The 24983-nt window shown below is 39.4% G+C and overlaps 1 protein-coding gene and 1 pseudogene across 16 annotated transcripts in view; both read left to right on the forward strand.

Annotated features, from left to right (window-relative positions):
• Positions 1-24983, forward strand: part of RGS7 (regulator of G protein signaling 7) — a 548216-nt gene that overhangs the window by 83999 nt on the left and 439234 nt on the right. The window lies entirely within an intron of this gene.
• Positions 22113-24779, forward strand: LOC144580439 (large ribosomal subunit protein uL24 pseudogene; annotated as a pseudogene). The gene has a single exon (XR_013529952.1). The product of XR_013529952.1 is annotated as a large ribosomal subunit protein uL24 pseudogene (transcript).

The following is a 24983-nucleotide window of genomic DNA, read 5'->3' on the forward strand; positions in this document are numbered from 1 at the left end:
TACCTGGGCACTCCTGTGAAACAGTCACATTGACACTTAAAATGAATTGTCAAGTGTTGGGCAAAGCCAGCTATGGGAAGCCACTGGAGAGCTGTCATGCATTTAATGGGACTTGTTTGAACTATGGAGCATCCAGATCAATTTTCAAATTTGAATTCCTATTCTAGAAAAATTTTGAGACATAAAAATTTCAATTCAGTACGGATTTTTTTTTACTGGTCCTCATGTGACATCAGTCTCCCCCATCAAGTAGGTCAGGACACTCGGAGGTCATTCTTGGGTGAGGATCATAATACATAATACTTTAAAGTTGCTAAGATCTGTTCAAGATTTTGAACATTTTAGCTCCACATTATAAGGAGACATTTTAGCCACGCAAGTTACCACCAATAGAAAATACTAAGGTTCACTTTCACACAGATCAGAAATGGTGAATGCTTTAGTCACTGCAGCAATACTTAAAGTAGGAGCAATGCAGAAGTTAAAAGGGAAGTGATGTGTCTGCACAGGGAGTTTTATTTCTGTGGACACTGCTTCATAGTCACTCTGCATGTCAGCTCCTCTGTGTTTCTCATGACACAGGGCAACAACCTCCCCTGGAAAGAGAAAAGAAAACTTACTAGAGCTCCAACTAGGGCTTATTTCCTTTAAACTAAGACAAACACTTGATCTCCAAATTACAAGTACAATTTCCAAGGACATCAGGATGGAGAAAACTACTTCAGTTTTTGTGTCAGCCATGGGAGTATGTCTTAAATTTCGTCTTGTTAAAAAAAGAAGTTTAAGTAAGTACATTTAGGATAAAAGTTTCATCCGTGTAGGATTTGCAGTGCAAGCAACAAAATGACCTCAAGACCATTAAAAGAGTGTAGTTCTGCATCTCAAGGTAAATGGAAGGAATGTATTTCTGTTGTTTCTTGGGTCCAATTTTAAAATACAGTGTTAGGCAGGCCAAGGGCATGAGCTTGCTTGTGTTCTAGACCAAGAACCCCACTCTACCTGGCTTAACTGAAGTTCAATAGGAATTGGCCCCATGGGAGAGGAAAAGCCACTCTAAGCTTAGAATTAGTGAGAGGATCAGGGATGCAGGGGCCAACATTAATAAATGGAGCCAGTGGAGGTGGGCAGAGCTGGCACCAGGTCTGTCAGAGGGGTGAGGCTTAAGCAGAGTTCTAAAGAAAAGAGGTGGATTAACTAAGATTTTGTGATACTCCAGGTCCCTGAGTTATTTTTAGAAACAGTTATCTGTTCCTATGTGCTAACCAAATTCATTTCAGTTACCAATAGAGACACTGCCAAAAGTAATGAGGTTCAGGAAGAAAGAGCTACAGTTATTTCAGCCTCATAATGCCCTGTGTTTGCCAACCGATTTTGAGTCCACAGTCCTAAATGGCCACACTGATGTACAATGCTGAAGGACTTGCTCTTGTATTGTTCAGGCAGCAGTGTACAATTACACTTGAAAATGCATAGGTTAGGTTGTGGAAAATCAATATGTCAAATTGAGAATATCTGTGATGCATTTAAATAGAGGAAATGTATTTATGGTTCGAAGAGTAGCAGATCACCCACTCATCAGTGGAATCACCTTTCTTTCTTTTTCAATTTCTTTCCTTTTCAATTTGTCTCCTTTTTCGATTTTCCTGACTTAGTCTTTTCTCATCCCTTCTCCATGCTTTCTAAATCTTACCAGTAGCATATGGACACACAAGCTGAGTACACACTTCTGGCAATTATTCTTGGAAAACACTTTGGCAAACTGCATGATGATTGTATTACTACTCTTACCACCTGGAAGACTATTATGATAAAAACATGTGACTCGGTGGGAGGCCTTGCTCGAGGGCTCCCTGGGATGGTGGAAGGTGGGCTTGAACCCAGTACTCTTCCAGGTTTATTTTTACTTGCTGGCATGCTCTGGGTATTGCTGTAGGCATCCGCCAGGAGGCGTCTACCCACGTTTCCACAAAAGGGAGCCTTGGACTAGAGCTTTGCCACCTCCACAGTCCTCCTATCATGTTCAGCCAAGGCTTCTAGGCTGGTTACAAAAGAGATTTTTTAAAAAGAGACCCACGAGTCTGTCAACTCTTTCATACTTCTTAATCTGTTAAAACTAATCTCCTGGGAATATGAGATAGTTGGTCTGAGTTGGGAAACGAAAAAATGATACAGGTGATCAATATGACCATATTACTAATCAGAATCTTTAGAATAACTACCTAAGAAATTCATTATACACTTACCTAAACAAAGGAGGAATCACATTTGTAAAGTCACAGTACAGGTTTCTAGTTAAACACGGGGCATTGGGCATATGGTTTCTCTGTGTCCCCTTCCACAGTAAAGGCTGGTAAAAGGCATAAAAGGCAAGGTCAACAGAGAAGAGGTGAGGACTCAGGAGCAGGCTAGAGGTGTCCACACATTTTTGGAATACGTAGGGGTTGGAGGAGGATGGACTGATACAGCAGATGGACAAAGCTGAACTCAGTGCCTGCAGGTGTCATGGAGCAGCAACTGTTAGAGTCCCATAATGACACATGACTGGGGGCTCTAGGTACCACGGATAGCAAGGACAACACCGGGCAAAATTGCAGGAAGATGTTGGTATGTGGCTTTTACACCCCCACTTTCCCTCTCATATTTCCTAGCTTCAGGCAGCATCACCTACCCTTTGCTTCTGGAGGAGCTTAGAACTTTGCAACTGGAGAAACTGTTGGAAGAACTCAGGCCTCAGGGAGCACCCTGTAGGGCAGCAGCCCACCCCAGGGAACATTGGCCGACGTGTAGAGACGTTTTTCGTTGTCACAACTCAAGGGTGCTCCTGGCATGTGGTGAGTAGAGGCCAGGGATCGGCTAAATATCCTCCAGCGCAGAGAGCAGTCTCCCACAGGGCTAGAGCCCAGGATGTTGATAGTGCCGAGGGGGAGAAACCCTGTTCTAGGGTGAGGAGAGAGACAGGGCTGAATGCAGGAGAGGAAGCTGAAGTCTGCCCACCGAATCATGGAAGCCGCAGCTCTCTTCCCGCTCTGCTCCCAGAATGCTGAACAGCAGGCAGGGCTTGGGCAGCTCTTTTCCACAAGCAATCAGAAAAGTCCTCTAGACAGTGACTTTGGCTGTGTCCTAATAAAAAAGCTCTCACCGCCCAGTCATCCAACAGTAAAGTCCACAGCTTGCAAGAGCCCTAGTATGCACAGTGGTCCAGTCAGCTTTATAATGGCTTTGTTTTAAATATGAGTGACAAGAATTTTAGAAACATTTTAGAATCCGACATTTTAGAACAACCTCTAAAAGGAAAGGCATATTCTAAAATAAACCAACTGAAGTTAAATTTTCAGAAGTGTAAACAGAGGAGAATTAAAAAGTATAGAAAAAAAGAACACTTCAAAAAATATCTCTCCAAGGGTACTAACCTCAAGTTAATATCCTTGGAGAGATAACAGAAGATTCCATAGATTCTATGCTAAAGAGAGAAATCAGAGGACAGGATAGTGCTATGTGAAATTGAAAGTATGTTTGCTAAAAAAAAAATAAAAGAAGAATTTAACAACAAAGTTGAAATCGCTTCGAGAGTAAAGTAAGAGTCAAAGAAATTGTCAAGAGGAGAGAAAAGATAAGAAAATGGGAGGCGCCAACATGTGAGTGCTGGAAGTTCTATATATATATAGAGAGATAATAAGGGGGAAAAAATCAGTGGAAAACAATGCAAGAATAATTCCCCCAAACAAAGAATATGCACCTCCAGAGGGGAAGGCCTGCCAAGTAGCCAGCCCAAAAAATTGAAAAAAAGAGGAAAAAAAGGCAAATTATTATGATTTTTAGAACATCAAAGAGAAAAAATAGGTCCAAACAAAGGAATGGAAGTAGGAATGGGCTCCACCTTCTCTGCAGTGTCCTGGTACACTAGAAGGCAATGGAGTAGTCCCTTCAGAATCCTGAAGAGCAATGGAGTAATCTGGGTGCAGTCATCTAAACTGGGCTTCTATGCTTATTCAGAGCCCTCCATACAAGGAGAGGAAGAAACAAAGACATTTCAGGAAGCCAGGAGTACTAAATCTACCTTATATGCCTCCTGTTTTGAGGAAGACACTGGGGAGGGGAAGAAACAGAGAGAGATGAAGCTAGGATCCCGAAGTAAGACACTCAATCTCAGGGCACCTCTGAGGACAGGTATGGAGCAGCTGTGCACGTAGCCTGGCAAGTGCCAGTATCACCTGGAGATAAAGGCAGAGGCCTCTGGGAAAGGAAAATGAATCTGAATGATTTCTGGATTTGTGGCACTAGTAGAGTATAGGTTTTAACTCAGGCAGACCCAGATTTTACTTGCTTAATCATGGTACATACAGAAGACAAATGTCTGAATTGTAGGACTGGTCTTATAAGTACAATCCTAGATCCAGAATCTGAGGAGGTCTTATGGAAAGGAAGAGAAAGAACCTGTCTTGGTTTTGTGGTTACATTTTATATCCGACAGGAGTATGTACACTCCGTAAAATAAAACTGCTTTCTTCACTAGGTTCCTGAAGTTTCTATCCAATGTTAAACACATTTTACATGTGCCACAAATAAATGTCAGTTGAGTGAATGAATATTTCAAATATGGATCTTAGTTCTACAAAGTGTGGAAGAATACAGAAGACCTCCCAGAAGTCTTTATAAAATACATTGAGGAAAGATAATACAAATGAAATAGGCCTGGCCCCAAATGGAAAAGCTCAAGAAATGAATGTGTTCAATAGTGACTAAGAACTGGATAGAGTTTTTAAATTAAAGGAAAAAGAATGGAGAGATTTGGCCAATTATAGAGCCAAGATAATCCTGTTAAAAGCCACTTTCAAAAATTAAAGAATGGAATAAGTGTGTGATCTTGACAATAACCCAACTCCATGATCTTAGGGGGGTTAGTGAACAGATTTAATGAGGCACCCAATTATTTTGAAAATCACAAAAACCTCACATGATGCCAGAGCTATGCAGAGAAGCTGCAAAACAGTTTTAAAAATAGGTGAATAACAGTCTTGAAAATTTGGTGTTAATCCTTTTAACAATAACATGATTAAAATGAGATGAGAATGGCAAGTCGCCCTCATTCTGATATTTTTCGTGGCTCACAATTCCCTTGAGCTCTTCTAAAACTCCCTGGATAGGTCAGTTCTATTCAGCCTCTGGAAACAAGCTTGTCTTGAATATTAAAAGACAGGGAGGAGGAAAAGTGAAGTAAATACAAATTGCTCTAGTCTATTATTCATGTAACTTGAGATCAAGGTGACCTGGCTGCTAATATCTTATCCCATGATTCAATCTGAGTAATAAAAGTTGTGTTTTTTTCCTTAGATTGAGCATCCATTGACTCATTTGTATCTGCCCTCTATGGCTCAGTCTTCGTCTGGATAATTGGTCCAACTCCTTCCTTTATTTTGCTTGTCTGACCTATGCAAACCTTGGAGCCCTGTCACCAGCCCCAGCCGTCTTGCCTGGAGGCCGCATCCTATGGTTAGATATTGATCTCATAAGACTGCCCCTGGCTATCTACACCTCCTGTGGCTGCCCTTCACCTGGCTGCAGACAACCTCCGTCTGTATCTTCTTGGTCTCTGTTGCCCAGCACTCACTTGGGTACCATTGACCTTACTACTTTCTGTATACTCAGAATCCACTATGCGTTTTAAGTTGGCCTGTGAATGAGTTTGTTTTGATTGCCTTCTCTTCACCCACCTCCTTCTCTTCACCCCTCCATTGGTTGAAGGAGGGAGGGATTATGGAGATGGCCAGATAAATGGCGCCTGCTGCTGGACAGATAACATCGACAGCAGTTCATTAATCACATACATTCTCAGCCTGCAGGAGGAGACTACTGCACCAGGAGCAGCCAAATAGAGGCTGCACTTGGGAACATGGTGAACAAGCAGGGGATGTGGGAGGCAGACTTTGTAGTCACAAGGGGTTGAGGTGAACCCTGGTTCCCAGGGGATGATGTGACTGGCTTGTTTGAATAATTCCATGGGCAGGAAGGGAACTGAAGCCCGCCACTCAGAGAAAAGCAGGAACTGTGCCTGCGTGTCTCAGTAAGGAGGGTTGTTTGGCAGTGGGATCTGTGGGAGCCCTGTGGGGAAGGAAACTTGCAGTTGGGCCACTAGAGGCTCTCCTGGCTTTTCCAAGATGTCAAGGCACATATGATATTGAGGCTTAATTTCAGGCCTTCGTACCACAGCATCCTTCCTGTACTCCTGACCTATTTGTGTGTTTATGCCTACCTCATCCTCTTCTGCTCCAGCCACTGCATTTGCCTTTCCATCTCTTACTGCATCATGAGACAGAGTCAATCCGCACCCACTGCTCTGATCTACTTAGCATTAAAAGATCATGTAGCTTAATGGTAACTTTGTGATTGTTCACCTGAATAGTTCATTTCATAGCCAAGGAAGCTATGTATTTATATTTTTGAGACAGGATCTCATTCTGTTGCCATTCTAACTTATTTTGACATGTATACAAACCAACTGTTTAGAGATTCCACTTGTGGAATGCAGAGCTAGAATGCAGAGGCGCTGTCCCAGCTCACTGCACCCTCTGCCTCCCAGATTCAAGCGATTCTCCTGTTTCGACCTCCAAGTAGTTGGGATTACAGGCGCCTGCCACTGCGCCTGGCTAATTTTTGTATTTTTAGTAGAGACAGGGTTTTACCATGTTGGCCGGGCTAGTGTCCAACTCCTGGACCTCGTGATCTGCCCGCTTGGCCTCCCAAAGTGCTGGGATTGCAGGATTGAGCCACCACACCTGGCTAATTTTTGTATTTTTAGTAGAGATGAGGTTTCACCATGTTGGTCAGGCTGGACCTCAGGCGATCCACCCACCTTGGCCTCTCAAAGTGCTGGGATTATAAGCTTGAACCACTACACCCAGCTGATAATATTTAAATAAATGAGGTATTATGATATTTTCTTAGTAAAATACAAACAGAAACACTGAAAGTAGAGACTACCTGTAGCCATGGCTCTTTTGAAAAAGTGCAGTATCTCTGTTTAGAAATTGGGAATTAAAGACTTAGGGAGTCTTCATTTGGGAATACGTGACACATTTTAAACTCTGGGATTTTATAATTATGTTGCTACAAACAACAGTAACAATGTGAGATGTAGCCACAATTCTGAACTATTGATTCAGAGGTTAAGCTAATTTTCCGTTTTGCTTCAAAGCTCACAAACATCTCTCTCTTCCCACAGAGCCATGCATTAAGGACAGATGAATCAGCCTCTCTCAGGAGGCTTATTGAGATTATTGAAAGTGCTCATGAACTTCTGGCATCTTTTTTTTTTTTGTTGAAAGCTGTTGCTGCCTTGGATATGATGCTATCAAGATGAAATATTCATTACTTGATTGACAGTGAGATACTTTGCATTTCTCATCCAAATGTCACAGAATGACTTGGTCCCCACCAGCTGAGATGGGACCCTATATATTTTAAGAACTACAACAATGGGGTATTAGCTATAGGCACATGGATCTCTTCTGTAGCCTCTGTAGTATTTGGGACCCCCTATAGAGGGGCCTTCTTCTCTCCCTTGCTTGGGACACTGTGAATCACCAAGACCTTGCAAGGGAGAGTAGAGAATGGAGTAGGTTGGAATGGTTTCAACCTTGCACGTGAGGGTCTGAAGTTCAGACTTTGAGGACATAGGTCTTCTTGTTGGTAAAAATTTCATTTCACTTTAAAAAAATCCTTTCTTTCCACCTGTTCTTAAAAAAGAAAAAAAAAACCTGTTTTTCCTGGGCTACTCATAAAGTATATATGTAATACATATTTATTATTTTAATTTCAGTCAGCAAATTTCCCTTATTTTTCTGTGTGCAACAAAATCAGGAGAAATAACCTTTTTTATTTCTTGCTTTACTAATCATGGTTTTCTTCAGCTCTAGCATCGTTGGTTAAAATTAACATTATGGCTCCTGATCCTTATTTAGCATTTGTCTTCTTGGCATAAAGGGGTAGAATATGATGGTGGAGCTGGAAAGGATTGGGGTGGTCATCTAAATCATTGCCCTCATTTTTAAGAAAAGCAACTTAAAATGTAGCAAGAGCTAAGGCTAGTACACAGGCCTTCTAGTCCCAGCTGGATGCACCTCTGTTCCCAGCCTCATCCAGTTACCAAGGCACACCCACTGCTTCTGGGTGTGGCTTGAGGAGGCACCTGCAGGGACCCTCTTCCCCAGTGCCTGTCCTAATCCATGAGAACAGCAGTCCTTTAGGTTTGAAGAAGGCTTTGTTAAAAACATTGCCTTTTGTTTAAAAAAAAACAGCCTCAGGGAGGAGTCTCACCTTAAGCCTGTTTTAACCACCTTCTTAGATATCTGCTAGCACCTTCCCAGGGTTTAGCAGAATGAGACAAAGGGCAGGTTTAGAGGATAGAGCAGTCGGATGGAAAAAGTGGGCATTAGTGTGGTATGCTCTTTGCCATTCACAGTTTTCTTTAATCTTCACGACAAGAGTATGTATTAATATTATACTTGTAGTAGAGGTGAGTTCAAGAGTCAGTGAAGGTAAATGCCTTATCCAAGGTCTGTACACAAAAACTGAGAAACAAATACCTGAAAAAAGGCAACGGAATCACACTTTACTCTTTTTCCTTATCTTCACCTGAGCTAAACTTGTTTAGAATTTTAAAGCACATTGGCTACCCTGTGTAAAGCAGGTGTGCCAGTGAAGACAGGTATGGCTTTTTCATGGAATAGCAGGTATTTGATATCTCAATATAGTAAATGGAGGTGAGGTTACATTAAATGATGATTCAACCGCCGAGCAGGTGTTCAGAGCTGCCTTGACTGTGCTCAACAGAGGCTAGGATCAGAAGAACACTTTTGAGGATTAGTCCCTATTTTCAAGTGTCCTAGTGTGTACTTGTGAGAGTTTCCTACAGGAAGCAATAAAGTAATCGATAGGATAATTGTGGCTTAATCTGTGAATGTTGTAGAAGCTCAAAGAAGAGTGCGATCAGTGGAGACAGTGGTTAGGAGTGCTCCATGGTGAAGGCAAGACTTTCCGCAGACTGAGCAGTGAGTATTTGGGTGGGTATAGGACAAATTCCATATGGTTGGCAGACAGTGCTAAAGAACATAGGACTGAAGGTAAATGACTTTCATTCATTCTGGTCCTATTCAACAAATTATGGGAATAAAAACCAACATTTTCATCTCTAGGCTAGATTCCAAAATGAAGAAATCAGCCTAGATGATCACTAAGGTCACTTTCAGTCCTAATATTTTATAATTTTAAGCTGTGCCAGTTAAGTAGGGTGGCATCAGTTGAGGCTGGAACATGTCATGAGAACCGATCATGCAGTGACAGATGCAGGTGGCACAGGGACCCGGAGTCCTGGATCCTTTGTCCTGGACATGTTCACTCTAGAGCATCAAACATGTTGCTGTTAGATTAGTATTTTAATAATGCATAATTTTTTTCTAATTTTGTTCTTTGTGGTGTCTTTTTGGCCTTTATACTTATCATACCTTTATATGTCACACCCAAAGGTCCATTAACTAGGGGACTTCTTGAAGACAGGATAATGCCCAATTAATACATGGCTAGTGTAGTGCCATATTATTGGCTGCCTGATAAATGTTTGCCAGAGAAAGTTGAACAGATGTTAATGTGCTTGTTTTGAACATGAGAAGGTTGTAGTAGAATTTGGAATTTATGCTACTGGGAGTATGGGGAGTGAGCAAAGAAGGGAAAGGTGGCCTTGCTGATGTGGGGAAGGGAGGGGCAGGAACTGGGGCGCATACCTCTATAATTTTCCTGCTTGTGAAATATGGCCCCCTGCTATCGTTGACATTGCTACATAGTATTCCTAGTTATATGACGAGATTTAAAAACAAGTGTGGCTGGGCACCGTGGCTCATGTCTGTGATCCTAGAACTTTGGGAGGCCAAGGCAGGCGGATCGCCTGAGATCTGGAATTCAAGACCACCCTGACCAAGATGGTGAAACCCCATGTCTACTAAAAATGCAAAAATTAGCCAGGTGTGGTGGTGGGCACCTGTAATCCCAGCTACTCGGAAGGCTGAGGCAGAGAATTGCTTGAACTCAGGAGGTGGAGGTTGCAGTGAGCCAATATCACACCACTGCACTCCAGCTTGGGCAACAAGAGTGAAACTCCATCTGAAAAAAAAAGGTCTAACTTTTAGACTAATTGTCTGTAGTCTTTGAAGTCTGCAGCATAGTACTCTGGAAATGTGAATTATCATGTTAGGCAAGCTCATGGGTGTAGAAAATTTTCCTTGTATTTTGCCTTCCATGGGAGATCGTCTGAGTAGTTTTTTTCCTCCTGAATTTTTGCTTGTTAAAATTCAGGCTTCAGTGATACTCATAGAGTTTCTAGCCCAAATTAGTTCAATTAGAATCTGCGAGGGTGTCTGTTCCTTGTTAGGCCCGTAAGTGGTCTGCCTTGTGTGACCTTGGTTTTTGCTAATAGAAGCATAGAATAAGAACAAGCTGGGGCCACCTGGAAAAGGATGTTACATTTTATGATTCTTCCCTTTGTCTCCTTGATTCTGTTCCTTCTTGGTATGCATGCGTGACTCCCGGAAACTGGGCGCAGCTCCGCTAAATATGTAACTGAATTAATTGCTTGGAAAAGGTCACCAATAGCTTTAAACATTATAAATTATGAGATTCAATAAATTCTGCCAGTAAAAATTCTCTATTACTTCTCGTTCTTGAAATGCGTAAGGCCTTTAGTCTAAAGTGGTTTTCTCATTTCTCTCCCACTCACTTCCATGTCAGTTTGTTTTATCTACATTATATCTATGTCTTTTTCCTCATCTTCCCAAGGGAAATGGGTTTCACTGAGATTATGAAAGTGCTGCAATTAATTCGACTACCATAAGAGAAGGGAAATCTTTCCAGCCTTCATAAATGTAAATGAATATGCTGAAAAAAAAGAAATAACTCTCTTGCTAACCCGTAATATTATATATAAGAATTACCAGAGGTAGTCTCATTATGTAGTCAATATACTTTTCTTTAAGGTTTTCGGAAGACTGAAATATTTATGAAATTGGAATTCACAGTGTCTACATACTATATTATAATACCTTTATATTATGTAAGTGTTTTTATACAGTTTATGTTATTCTTCCTGCATTGTGTTGTAGATTCTTAATTTTCAATCCTTCTACCTGCATTGTGTTACAGATTTTTAATTTCTCAGTGATCATAAAGAAACTAAATTCTATTTATATCATGTTTGGTCTAGTAGAGTGAAAAGTGAATTCTAATTCTAGCAAACACTTTCTGCATGAAATACATGAAGCATTTCAGTTCTGTGCCTCTGGTTCCTTGTCTGTGAGGCAACATAGACCACATTTTTTTTTCCGTTGTACATGCCTGAAAGGAGGGTAGGAGAATGAGGAGTGGGAAAAGTGAAGGTGCTCCTTAAACTGGCATTCTGAATTAAAAATTGATGTTTTACTCACACTTTGTATAGAATTTAATTTCCCAAAGGGAAGTGTGTTGTTTCCCCTTACATTAGACTAAAACATTTTGAAGGCAGAGACCCATATTACCTAAGACCATACAGGGCACAGTATTGCATTTTTTTTGCAAAGTTTTATTTCATTGACTGGTTCATTTGGCACAATCTCAGTTGGTTTCATTTTTTTGGAAAGTATTCCAAAGTGTCTATTAGGAGACAGTAATTTCTATGGTTTTAAATATTTATGTCCCTCCAAAATTTACATTGAAACTTTGTCCCCAGTGCAATAATATTAAGAAGTAGGGCCTTGGGTGGTGAGTAGATCATAAAGGCTCTGCCCTTATGAATGGGATTCATTTTCTTATAAAAGGACTTGGGGGAGTCTGTTAGAGAATACAGAAAGAGGTGCCATCTATGAAGCAGAGATCACACCCTCAACAGACACTGGTACCTTGATCTTGGACTTCCCACTATCCGGGACTATGAGAAATAAATTCCTGTTTATAAATTATCCAGTTTCAGATACTAGAAAGACACACACACACACACACACACACACACACACACACACCTCTTCTAAGACTACTGTCTTAGTCCATTTGGGCTGCTATAACGAAGTATCTGAAACCGGATAATTTGTAAACAACAGGAATCTATTTCTCATAGTCCTGGATGATGGGAATCCAAGATCAAGGTGCCAGTAACTATTGAGGGTGTGATCTCTGCTTCATAGATGGCACCTCTTTCTGTATTCTCTGACAGACTCCCCAAACCCTTTTATAAGAAAATGAATCCCATTCATAAGGGCAGAGCCTTTATGATCTACTCACCACCTAAGGCCCTACTTCTTAACATTATTGCATTGGGGATATGTATATATACACACACACACACACACATATATATGCACACACACATACAATTAAACATTATAAATTAAACACATATATTAAGTTAAACATATATATACACACACATACAACTAAACATTATAAATTATGAAATTCAATAAATTGACACGTTTTGTTTGTGTGCATGTGTGTGTATGTGTGTGTGTAAATTTCTAGTGGTAGTTTAAGAATAATTGGGGTCTTGGCCTATGGGAGAAGTTGACAAATATTCTTGCTATGGCCTCAGCATTTGTGTCTACCCAAAACTCATGTGTTAAAATGAGATGCTATTAGAAAGTAGGGTCTATGGGAGGTACATAGTTCATGAGAGTGAAGCCCTCATAGTTGGGATTAGTGCCCCTATTAGAAGAGACACAAAACCTCCTTTTCACTCTCTCTGGTCTGCACTATATGAAGACACAGTGAGAATGCAGCCTTTGGCCAGCTAGGAAGGGGCCTCTCACCCCCTGCCAGATACGGCAACACCTGGATCTTGGATTTCCAGCCTTCAAAACTATGGAGACATACATTTCTGTTGTATAAGCCACCCAGTCTATGGTATTCTTGTTATGGCAGCCTGAGCTGAAGATGACAGTCGCTTGAAGAAATTGTAAATAAGTGACCAACAGGAATACCTCACAGTTACAATGGATCCTCACCCTCAGTGATTGAAAGCGAAGTGTTTCTGTGGATGTCAACTGTTTGGTACTTTTCTGAGCAGGAACATTCTTTGAAATAGTGCCAGATGTTGACAAACATTTTTTTCAGAGCGTAGAAGTCTTTTTAATAATTTCCAAAGAGATCTTTTGAAAAAGAATTTAAATGTTTACAACTTCCCAGAGCCTTTCTAAAAATGTATTAATTTTAATTAAATTATGCATTAATTTTAAAATAATTGACACCATAATTTCCTATATCATCTTACATAAATAGGAAATTGATGGTTTTGTCTTGCTGAACTGAATTTGTTTTATTGGCGGGGGCATAGAATTATAGAACAGGGATTCCCAGTTAGTTAACTGGTATCTTCAAAGATCTTGAAACTTTACCTGATCTATGTGTAGTTTTATTACTGTTCCAAATGTTTCCTCTTTTTACTTTGTCATTTTTCAAGGACTTCTCAGTCTATTTCCTTCTTTACCTCTGGTGTCCCAAAATTTCAAGAAACATAGATTATTTTCATAAATATATTTTGGAGCCCCAGTCAGAATTTCTGGTTTCTCTTACTAAGGGGATTACCAAAGTTCTGTTTTGAAATATATGTTTCCTTAGTGAACACCCATTCGGGAGTTTTAGAAAAGGACATCAGGGTAGGAAACACCATATTTCCAGTAAAATATGAATTAAGAGCTCTTTTCTCTCCACATCTATCTAAAGAAGGAAGCACACTGCAAATCTCTCTGGAATCAAGCCCTGTCTGCTTAAACCAGGATGATGGGCTCCCCAAATGCTTTGGGCAGTTTCTCTTTACTTCCCTCACTTGATGTAAACGTAGCAATTGTCATTCTTGTGTTCCCTCAAGTTCAGGGCCTGCTCATGTTTCTGTCTGACCTTAGAATGCCTGTTGTTTAAGTAGGATTTCCTGTCATGGACAATCAGTTCCTAGAATTCTATTTGGTCCGGGTTGAACAAAATTGTGTACAAGCCATGGGTATCACTAACTACACCTGTCAGTGATAAGTTGGAAGGTTTTTAGGTGATGATTAATGCCAATCTCTCTTCTACAGAACCTGGTTCCAGGGTGAAACATTATAGATAGGTTCTCATTCCCAGAAGAAGCTCACAATACATTTATTTATACCTCATAAATTGGACTCAGCTGATTCAAAAATGGCAATATCTGCTTGTACTATTTCACATTTGTCACCCAGATGAATTAAAAAACAACAGTTGCTCACTAGTAATGACATAATCAGGATCAGAGGATGGTGTTCACTTATTTAAAAGAATAGTATGAACTTTAGCAAGCTAGTTTCTGAGATTATATATCTGAAGGGCTAGAAAGAACTTCAATACTCATCTTCTGTTCTCCATGAGGCCTACGTTTCTCCATCTGTAAAAGGAGAGATGGTTGGATGGGATGCTCGCCTAGTTCTGAAATTCTATGATGCTATGCAGTGGGTGTTTCGGCACAGAGTTGGTGAGTTTTAGCATCAGCCTCAGGAATAAATTAAATATTTCTTGAGAAATGTCAGAAATGTTGATTTCTAGCACTTTCCAGGTGGCAAAATGCCAAACAGTGTGGATTTTACTATATCATTATAGATTTGCAATTTAGTCAGTTAAAACATTATTCTGAGACTAAATAGTTGACATCCTGTAACTTATTCATAATAAGTATACAACTAAAACCTCAAAAATAAATTTCTATGGACTGAATGTTTGTGTCTCTCCAAAAATTTTTATGTTGAAACTCATCCCTGAGGCGATGTTATTTGGATGTAAGGCCTTTGGGAGACAGTTGAGTTTGGATAAGGTCATGGGATTGATATTCTTATAAGATGAAGAAGGGACCAGAGCTCTGTGTCTCTCCAGCGTGTGAGGGCACCTCAAGAAGATGCCATTTGCAAACCAGGAAGGACCATGTTGGCACCTTGGTCTTGGACTTTCCAGCTTCCAGAGCCATGAAAAATGAATGTTGTTGTTTAAGCTCTCCAGTCTGTAGTATTCTGGCATGCCAAACTGACTAAATCACAGCTCAAGAAAATCTCTTCTTTGTGAATTCCGTAGTCCACAAACATGACCTTGCCACATCTTCAGACGACTCCCAAATCCTTCTAACCCCTTTACAGCTTGGGTTTACCACTAATTTCTTAACAGTATCTATCACCATCGAAACCAGTGACCTCTACTTAACTGCTCTCCTCCCCACTTTCTTAACTACGTTGAACATTGTTCCTTCTAGAATGGGACATTCCATTCCTAGAATCATGATTTCTTAATTTATCTGGCTGCTCCTTTTCTGTCTCTTTGGCAGAAATAAGAAGAGCCTCCTCTACTTCTAGTTTCTAGCCTCTAAATCATGAGTTGAATACCAGAGAAAAGGGAGGGGAACACAGAATCAGAAACCCTGCGGGAGATTTTCAACATTGTTCTCAAGCCCATGCTCCGTGAGTCAGAATTATGGAAGGAGAGAAATGTGTGGTTGTCCTATGTGTACAACTGACACAGAGATGGGCATAAAGTATCAAATAATAATTCTACAGCCTACTGTCATTTAATGGAGGGTCACAGGGAGAGGGATTTCATCATTGTCTCTTGCACAGTTAGGGATCCATTTTTATTTCCACTTCAAGGGAGAAGTAACTCTTCCTGTCAAATGGAATTGCAACTCTCCCTCTTATCATCAGAATACTCCAAAAGAGCTTCATGTCGCAGAGATCTTTAGCCACCAGGGAGCCCTCAAGGAGCAAGAAGTGGGCACAAGTTTACATCAAACTACATGGAATAAAAACCTACATGGAGATTTAAGCCAGACCGAAACCAGTCTTCTCTCCGCACTGGCTTTTATTTCCCACCTCTCTTAGTGAGAAGATGCATAAATAGACCAACACCATATTCTGTTTATCTCCTACTAATAGCATGCTACATGTAGATAAAGCTGAAGGAATGATAATGGTTCTCATCTAGTCTGTCAACAATATTGTTTGTGTTTGTAGCAATTCTGGAGTTAAACTGTGTAGACAGAGCATCAAGAATAGGTAGAAACCTTCTTGATAGTTATAGTTGATATTTGGCTGCGAAGACTAGGAAGAAAATACATAATCACTGTAGAATTCTATCTCAAGATGTATTTCTGACCTAGGATACTATGTATTACATAGGCTTTCCCCAAGTATCTGGAACATCTAGAATCTTCCGAGAATGAGTACTGCTAACTTCTCAGCATGACAGCAAACCTTAGAAGCAAGTCTGAAGATAAGAGGGTAGTGTGCTTTGGGGAGATGTGAATGCCTAGGCCTTCTGCCCCCATGCCTGTTCGAAGCAACCTCTTCCCTTCCTTACAAATGCACCACACTGCTGCTACCTAGAAGAGGTGAAAATGCCATAATACCTACCCTCAAAAGACTTACTCTTAATTTATTTGTAAAAGCTAAGTGTGGTTGCATGTAGGTGGAGGGAGTCCTGAGGCTTAGCAACATTCAGGCAGGAGACTCAACTCAAGGCCTCCTCTCCCTCTGAATTCTGTGGTCCTCCAGGAAAAAGGGCATCACTTCATAGAATTTCTCTAGAAGTTACATGGGAAACCAAGAATACACTTGGCTGTGTGTGACATGTTGCCCAAATATAATGATGTTTCTCAAAGAAAGAAAACCAGATGTATTTGTTATGTCAGCTCAGGGGCAAGGTGAGTTATCGAGAACTATGGGCTCTGGTTCATGGTAGTGAGCTTTGCTTTCATCATCCATTTCAGTTGCTTTTACAGTCATCAAGAAAGAAAGCCAAGGCCAGGTGTGGTGGCTCATGCCTATAATCCCAGCACTTTGGGAGGCCAAGGCAAGCAGATCACCTGAAGTCAAGAGTTCAAGACCAGCCTGTTCAACATGGCAAAACCCCATTTTTACTAAAAATACAAAAATTAGTTGGGCCTGGTGGCACATGCCTGTAATCCCAGCTACTCAGGAGGTTGAGGCAGGAGAATCGCTTGCACCTGGGAGGAGAAGGTTGCAGTGAGCCGAGGCCACACCATTGCACTCCAGCCTGGGTGACAGAGTGAGACTCTGTCTCAAAAACAAAAAAAATGAAAGCCAAAAGCTGGCCTCTTCCTGACCTCCTGACCTCTGCTTATGAGGCACCGTAAGTCATGCTTGCACTCCTAGGCTTTGCAGCCCCACCATGCAGATCTGTGTGTGGCTGCTGCGGGCTATTTTATCCTTTTTTTTCCTATTTCCATAATTAGTATATATTTCTAAATTCATAATCATGAATGCAAAACTACAGTAATAACCCAAGAGATGAGGTATGTAGTACTTAGCGTTTGCCCTATGGAAGACAGAAGTACAGGAGTAAAGATCTTTAGGGCCAGTCCGTAGTGACCTCATTTATGACAAAGACAATTTAAGTTGATGGTGGCTTTATGTGAACAAAACAATCTACCTAATTCACTAACTCCCAGAAGGCTCTTTCGGGCACCCTGCTATGAAGCTCCAAAGTGATTTACCTCCAAGTGGCAAAAGGATTTCCTTCAAATGATCTAAAAGTTTGCACCTGGAATATACATTCTTGAAAAAACCCAAAGCGCTTAACTGGTAGGACCTTCTCCACTCCAGGCAGCCTGCAGGCACTTAACTCTCACGCTCTTTTCTTTCTTACCTTCTTCCTCACAGTCATGTTTTCTCTATAGTGAGTACATAATAGTAAGACGTTTTGGAGGAGTTTCTTATCTTGCTAAACTACAACAGTAAAGTAAGACATGGGAGTAATCATGTCTTTGAAGCCCAGACTTCAAAGTTAAGGGCTTCAGGTACTTTTTCATTAGCACCAAACACAAAAATTAATTAAAAGCAGCCAGGAGTTAATTTGTATCTATGCTATTGGTAATATTTTCTCAGTATCAAATAGTTAATCCAATAATGCCTCCAAAATATTGTAAAGTATATATATATTTTCAAAAGATTTACTATTTAATGCAAAATCAGAAGGTTTGAAAATATACTGTGGAAGATGGCTTTCACATGTTTTTATTTGGGATCAACAGATATCAGGGTATCCATCAATCAGGGACACTTATTAAGCACCACCGCTAAGTGTTAGGGATTTAAAGATGAGCAAGGCATAGTCCCCACTTTTTAAATGAGCAGAAGAGATAGACACATAAATAACAGATACAACAGAACTGCTTGGTATTCGGGGGGCTTCCAGAGAGCCACAGGGCTTCACCTTATGATGTGTTGAACTTCTCATGCTGCCACTATTTCTTGGTTTGTACAGGGTATTTCCTGTTATCAGATTTTATATTTGTTACTTGACAAATGACAGGAACCATTGACAGGTGTGCAAACACTCCTTAAACAGTCATTTGTCAAGAGGCCTACTGCAATAAAGGCACGGTGCTTACCTAAGCATGGATGGCTCATGCAAGTGAAAGCCTGCCAACACAGTGGGAGGAGTAAGAGAGCATGGCCTGTGCTATTTTTCCCTGCTGCTTTTTTGCAATTAACAGCATTTAGTCTCACATTTTAAAGTGCTTTAGTTGCTTTGTAGCTGGTGAGTGTCCAAAAAAACACCGCAATATTAGGAGTCAGACTCCTAGTATTCATACAGGACACTGTTGTGCAGCTTGTAAGCTGAAAGTCGAATGGTATAAATGAAGACTCGATTACACAAGAATTGAACCATAAATACTTGTGCCCTGTTTCACCAGTGTAAGATTTAAGTTTACTCTTGTTCCTCTTCCTCAATAAAATTCTGTACTCTTTCCTTTTAAAAATTATTTATATTAAATATTTAATAGGATAATGTAAAATACATGCATGCTGTATAGAATAACACTTCAATAACATTCTATGCACTTGCCATCAAGATTAAGAAATACAACTCTGTGCCCCTCCCAAGTTTATTGCCTTCCCCATCCAGCAGAAAGCTCATTATGAATCTTGTGAATTTTGTATTTATAATTTTCTAACTCTTCTATATAGTCTTAACACATATATTTGCTTTCTCAAATAAGATGTCATTGGTTTTGCATATTTCTTAATGTAATGTTGATAGGATAGTACTGCCCATATTTCTTTTTAAAAATGTAACTGTTATGTTTATGAGTTAACTGCCATATGAAATTATAAAATTTTTTTCTATATAAATATGCCACCATTTTTATATCTTCTCAAGTGATAAGGAAAATGTTCTGGTGTCTTTCTGTTACAAGTAGCAGTACTAGAAGCATCCTTGTGTATATTTCCTTGTTCACGTGTCCAAGACATACCTAGAAAGAGATTGCTGGATCATAATGAATGCGTATGTTCAGAGGAGACAATATTACTAGCAGTCAGTGCTCCTCCAAAAGATCTATAAATTGATTGCCATCTCAATTGAAATCTCAGCAGGCTTTTTGGTAGGATCTGAAAAATTCATTATAAAATTTTATTGAAAAAGGCCTGAAGTTATCAAAATAATTTTGAAAATGAAGGTCAAAGTTAAGCAATTTATACTACTGATTTTAAGACTTCTTATAAAGTAAGCAAAATAGTGTAGTATTGGCAGAAAAATAGACCAATATTTCAAGGGACCAGTAGTCTAGAAATAGATGACACATATATGAGCAATGACTTTTGACAAAATGCTAGGACAATTCAATGGGAAAAGGATAAATCTGTTCAACAAATTATGCTGTAACAATTAGGTATAGTCATATGCCAAAAAAACACACCAAAAAAACCCAAAAATGAATCTTGACCCTTACCATAGACGGCATGCAAAAATTGACTCAAAGTGAATCATATACTGAAAATAAAAACCTAAAACTTTAAAACTATAGAAGAAAGTCTTAAGAGTCCTTAGGTTTGACAGATTTTCCTGCATGTAACATAAAAAGCACAATCTATAGACAAAAAGTCAATAAGTTATACTTCATGAAAATTAAAAACTTTTCCCCTGTGGAAGACCCTGTGAAGTGAATGAGAAGACAAGCCATAGATTGGGAGAAAATCTTTTCAATACACATATCTAACAAAGCATTTGTATATAGACTATATAAATGACTCAACACAATCTAGTTAAAAACAGGGCAAAATGTTTTCAAACAAATATGAAATCCAGTGACTCAGGAGGAAAAAATAATCTGTACAACCAAGACATATTGGTAGCAAGTCCAATGAATGATAAAGTTGGACCTGTGACCATCTGAAAGGCCTTCTGAGTAATGAGAGGTTTTGCTGTATTATTTACATGTCTGTCTTCTCTACTCATCTGAAAAGCAGGGATATGACTTGCTCATGTTTGAATCCCTAAGATTTAGTTTTGGTGCTCAAAGTTGATTGTGACAATTTAAGGATGCATATGTTCATTCTAGGAATGAATTTAAAAATACAAAGATGTAGCTTAAAATGCAATGGAAAAGATAGAAATTGTTAAAAAATACCACTTCACATAAAAGAAAACAGGAAATGAGGAAGAATATGAGACCAAAGATCAGAGATGTCAAATAGAAAACAAACAGCAAGATGGGAGACTTAACCACAGTCATATCAATAATTACATTAAATGTAAATGAACAAAATATATTTTTCCAAAAGGCAGGGATTTTTTGATTTTAGATACATGTGTATATATAAATATACACATATATATGTGTGTGTGTATATATATATATATAAATATATACATATGTGTGTGTGTACACACACACACACACACACACACACACATATAAAACAGGACCCAGCTATAAGATTCTGCACATATATTAGATATAAAGACGCACACCAATTGAAAAATTGAAAGTAAATTTATGGAAAAATACACATCATTGCAAACACTAAGCGTAAGAAGGTGCATGTAGCTGTATAAATATCAAATAGGCTTCAAGGCAGGAGGTTTTATCGACATAAAAAGGGTAAAATCATAGTGGTAGCAATCTTAAATGTTTATGCTCTTATTAACATACCTTCAGTATACAGAAAGCAAAAATTGACAGAAAGGGAGAAAGATAGACCTTCACAAAGGTATTTGAACATTTTAACATTCTTCTCTCAGAAATTTATAGAACAAGTGATGGACCATTAGTGAAGATAGAGAAAACTCAAAAAACACTATCCATCAGCTTGACCATATAAACAGTTATTTACGTCATCCAATTACTGCAGATTACATACTTATTTTATGTGAACATGAAACATTGATCAGGAGAGCTTATATGTTGGGTCATAAAACAAATCTACTGATATAAGACATTAATACATTTATTTTTAATTCCATCATAAGGATATATATCTTACAATTATTTTCTTATTAATTTTTCTAAGGGTGTTTTGAGGTTTAGCATCACTATACCTATTTTGTTTTCAGTTGAGAAAAGGAACATTGGTTAGTCCCCAGGTTATTCTAGTTAAATACAATCTGATTTTCCTTCTTGGTGGCCATGCATACCACCTATATGATTGCATTATATTGAGAAAGTTGTTACAAAGCCTCACCTTTTGGCCCTTCTTGGCTAGTTATCCCTGGCACTATTGGTCAAGAACAACAGCACACAACCATCTCTTTCAACTAAATAATTTATGTACCCAGAATTGCTTTCTTCCTACTGTTTCGACTCCAGGGTCATTTAAAAGCCGTTACTTCCAAATATTAACAGTATTGGAATTCATAATATATAAACTAGGAAGTGCAACTTGGTGCTGCTGTAAAACCAGTTGAGTTATGCAGATTAAAAGGCTTGATTCAAGGATACCCTTATTCTTTTATTTGCAAGTAATTATTAAGTCTCTCTGTCATGATAGGTCCTTGTTTTGAAAGAGCTTATAGCCTACAGAAGGAGACATACAGATGTTCCAGGTGTGTCTCATTTTGTAGACAAAATGAGAACATATTCTCTTTTTTTTTTTGAGACAGAGTCTTGCTCTGTCATCAGGCACCAGACTGGAGTGCAGTGGTACAGTCTCGGCTCACTGCAACCTCCACCTCCCAGGTTCAAGCAATTCTCCTGCCTCAACCTCCCGAGTAGCTGGGACTAGAGGTGTTTACCACCACACCTAGCTATTTTTTGTATTTTTCAGTAGTGGCGGAATTTCACCATGTTGGCCAGGATGGTCTCAATCTCTTGACCTCATGATCCGCCTGCCTTGGCCTCCCAGAGTGCTGGGATTACAGGTGTGAGATGTATTCCCTTTGAAAAAACAGATGGCTCTTCCCATTTGCCACCATCACCAAAGTGGGAGTGGCTAAAATGAAGTTCAATCCCTCTGTGACTTCTGACCAAAGCAAGGATTGCAAAAAGCATTTCAATGCACCTTCCCACGTTCAAAGGAAGATTGTGTCTTTCCCTCTTTCCAAAGAGCTGAGACACAAGTACAACGTGCGATCCATGCCCATCCGAAAGGATGATGAAGTTCGGGTTGTACGAGGACACTATAAAGTTCAGCAAATTGGCAAAGGAGACCAGGTTTACAGGAAGAAATATATATCTACACTGAATGGGTGCAGCATGAAAAGGCTGATGGCACATCTGTCCACCTAGGCATTCACCCCAGCAAGGTGGTTATCACTAGGCTAAAACTGGACAAAGACCACAAAAAGATCCTTGAATGGAAAGCCAAATCTCGCAAAGTAGGAAAGGAAAAGGGCAAATACAAGGAGGAAACAATTGAGAAGATGCAGGAATAAAGTAATCTTATATAAAAGCTTTGATTAAAACTTGAAACCAAAAATAAATAAATAAATAAAGAACAGATGTATAATGATCCGTCTTCCTCCTGCTTGAATGCAGTAATTTTAGTCTTTTGCAAAATTTTATTTTCATGTATTTCTTGGAGTTTCTAGAGATGGTAACTGTTGAATGAATTCCTTCCTTTGCTGCTGTGTTCCTTAGATACCCAGCACTCTCAGTTCAGCCCAAGGGCCACAGCTGGCGTTCTTGTATCCCTCACTTCCTGGAATGGCTCCCTTTGGACTGCTGCTGCAGACCCCATGATGCTTCATCCAAGCATGGGCCTCTTAATTCTACAATATTTACAAAATGTTCAATAAGAGAAGAAAAAAACAACAAAGAGAACAATTTATGATAGCTACTAGATATGGTAACTATTGAAGTCAACATATTCAGACCCTTAGCTTTTAGCCTAATGTCTTGTTGCAGAATCCACTTTACCTAACCCCAAAGGTCTACTCACAGGTAGATATTACTCATTCCAAATCCAGAGCCATGCCTCCTCTAAGTCTCTTTGGAGGATGAAGATGGGTTCTTTTCATTTTTTTCTAGTTTAAGACATGCCTTCTTAAGCTCCATATTAGTACTGGAATGAATCTCTCAATTGGAATGTGAACAGTAAAAATATCTACTTCCTTTGGCAATAATTTTACCTTCTATCCTTAGGGACATGGTCTGGTCCCAGGATTTCAATTTCTCAACCATGCTCTATCATGGTTCACTGCCTCAGTAGTGAAGCATTGATATATATATGACAAGTGGAAACACACAGGTAGACTTTATCAGTCCAGATTCCTTTTCCTTCTATAATTACGTCTCACTCTCAAGTAGACTCTGTGGCCTATATACCTTTCCTGCTATTTTTTTATTTTTGGGGGAATATCAATTCCTGATTGCCTTTGAGATAGCTTACCCAGTCTTCATCCATACCCCATCATCACAGACAGACACACATTTTCTAAGAAAGTAATAATACGTACTTGGATAGGTCAGTTTAAATTTGTACTTGGAAAGGGAATCTTGCTCTATAGAAACTAATACGTAGACATTTCACTGCCCACCAGAAAGGATTTTTTTTAAAATCACTTTGTTCTATTACTTTTAGCTTCTAACACCTGTGCACCCAGAAATATCTCTGCTATCTGTCTGCATATCTCGTGGTTCTTCTGAAGAGAAAATATTCTCTTACTAATGAAATCATCTGTCTGTAAGGCAAAGTCATGTGTTTACTTCTTGCAATAGAAACTTCCTCTGTTGGATGCTCCAAGATGACAAGGCTTTCAGATTGTTGCCTTCCTATTAAAATAAGGTCACTGCTTGCCTTCATTTCTATCTGTGTGTTTAGTAGGTATCTGAAACAAAATGTGGCCAAAACAGAACGTTTGATTCCTTCTTTCTCCAAATTCCTTTATCCCTCTGTACCCCGTTTTGTTAAAGGGCAGCTATAAGGATTTGGTTGCTCAAACCAAAAGTTATGAATCTTCTTTGATCCATTTCTTTCCCTTCATGCCTCTTTCCCCTCCTTTCAAGCCACTAATTTTTGTCTTGTTGGCTGCACACAAAATATATCCCAAATTCATCCATTTCTCTTCCTCATAATCATACGACCCTGTCATTCTTGCAGTAAATTCTCTTACTGGTCTCTTTTCTTCCATTCTTCTAAATCCCAGAAGCCTGAGTTTTTAAGTGAAATTCAGATCATATCACCTTTCTGCCCAAAACTCAACCATAGTTTTCTACAGCACTTAGAATAAGATCCAGACTACTTTCCATGGCCTACAAAATTCTGCATAATAAAGGAAGAATTCTTCATTCCTGGTGAATGACTTAGTGGCTCTGAAGGGAAAGGAGGTGTCAAGATTAAATATCTGACAAGCAATGTGTCATGAAATATCCAAGATAGTTCAGGTGACACTCATCAATTCTGCTTCTTCAGTTTAAATGTGAAGTGCGGGCTTCTGGTTAATTCACTTTCTAGAGGATAAAGAGAGAAATCAAAGTTGGGTTGGGGAATAAGTGTGGGAGAGGAGAAAAACAAAAGACATGCACATAAAAACCGAAAACAAATGCAATACAAACAGAGATAAATAGGTGGGACTTCATTAAACTGAAAAGCTCACCCTGCAAAAGAAATGATCAGCACTATAAATAAACAACCCACAGAGTGGAAGAAAATCTTCATAATCTATGCACCTGACAAAGGACTGATATCCAGAATGTACAAGGAATTCCAGAAAATTAGCAAGAAAAAACAATCTCA

This window comes from Callithrix jacchus, chromosome 19 (assembly GCF_049354715.1).
Source record: "Callithrix jacchus isolate 240 chromosome 19, calJac240_pri, whole genome shotgun sequence".
NCBI lineage: Eukaryota > Metazoa > Chordata > Mammalia > Primates > Cebidae > Callithrix > Callithrix jacchus.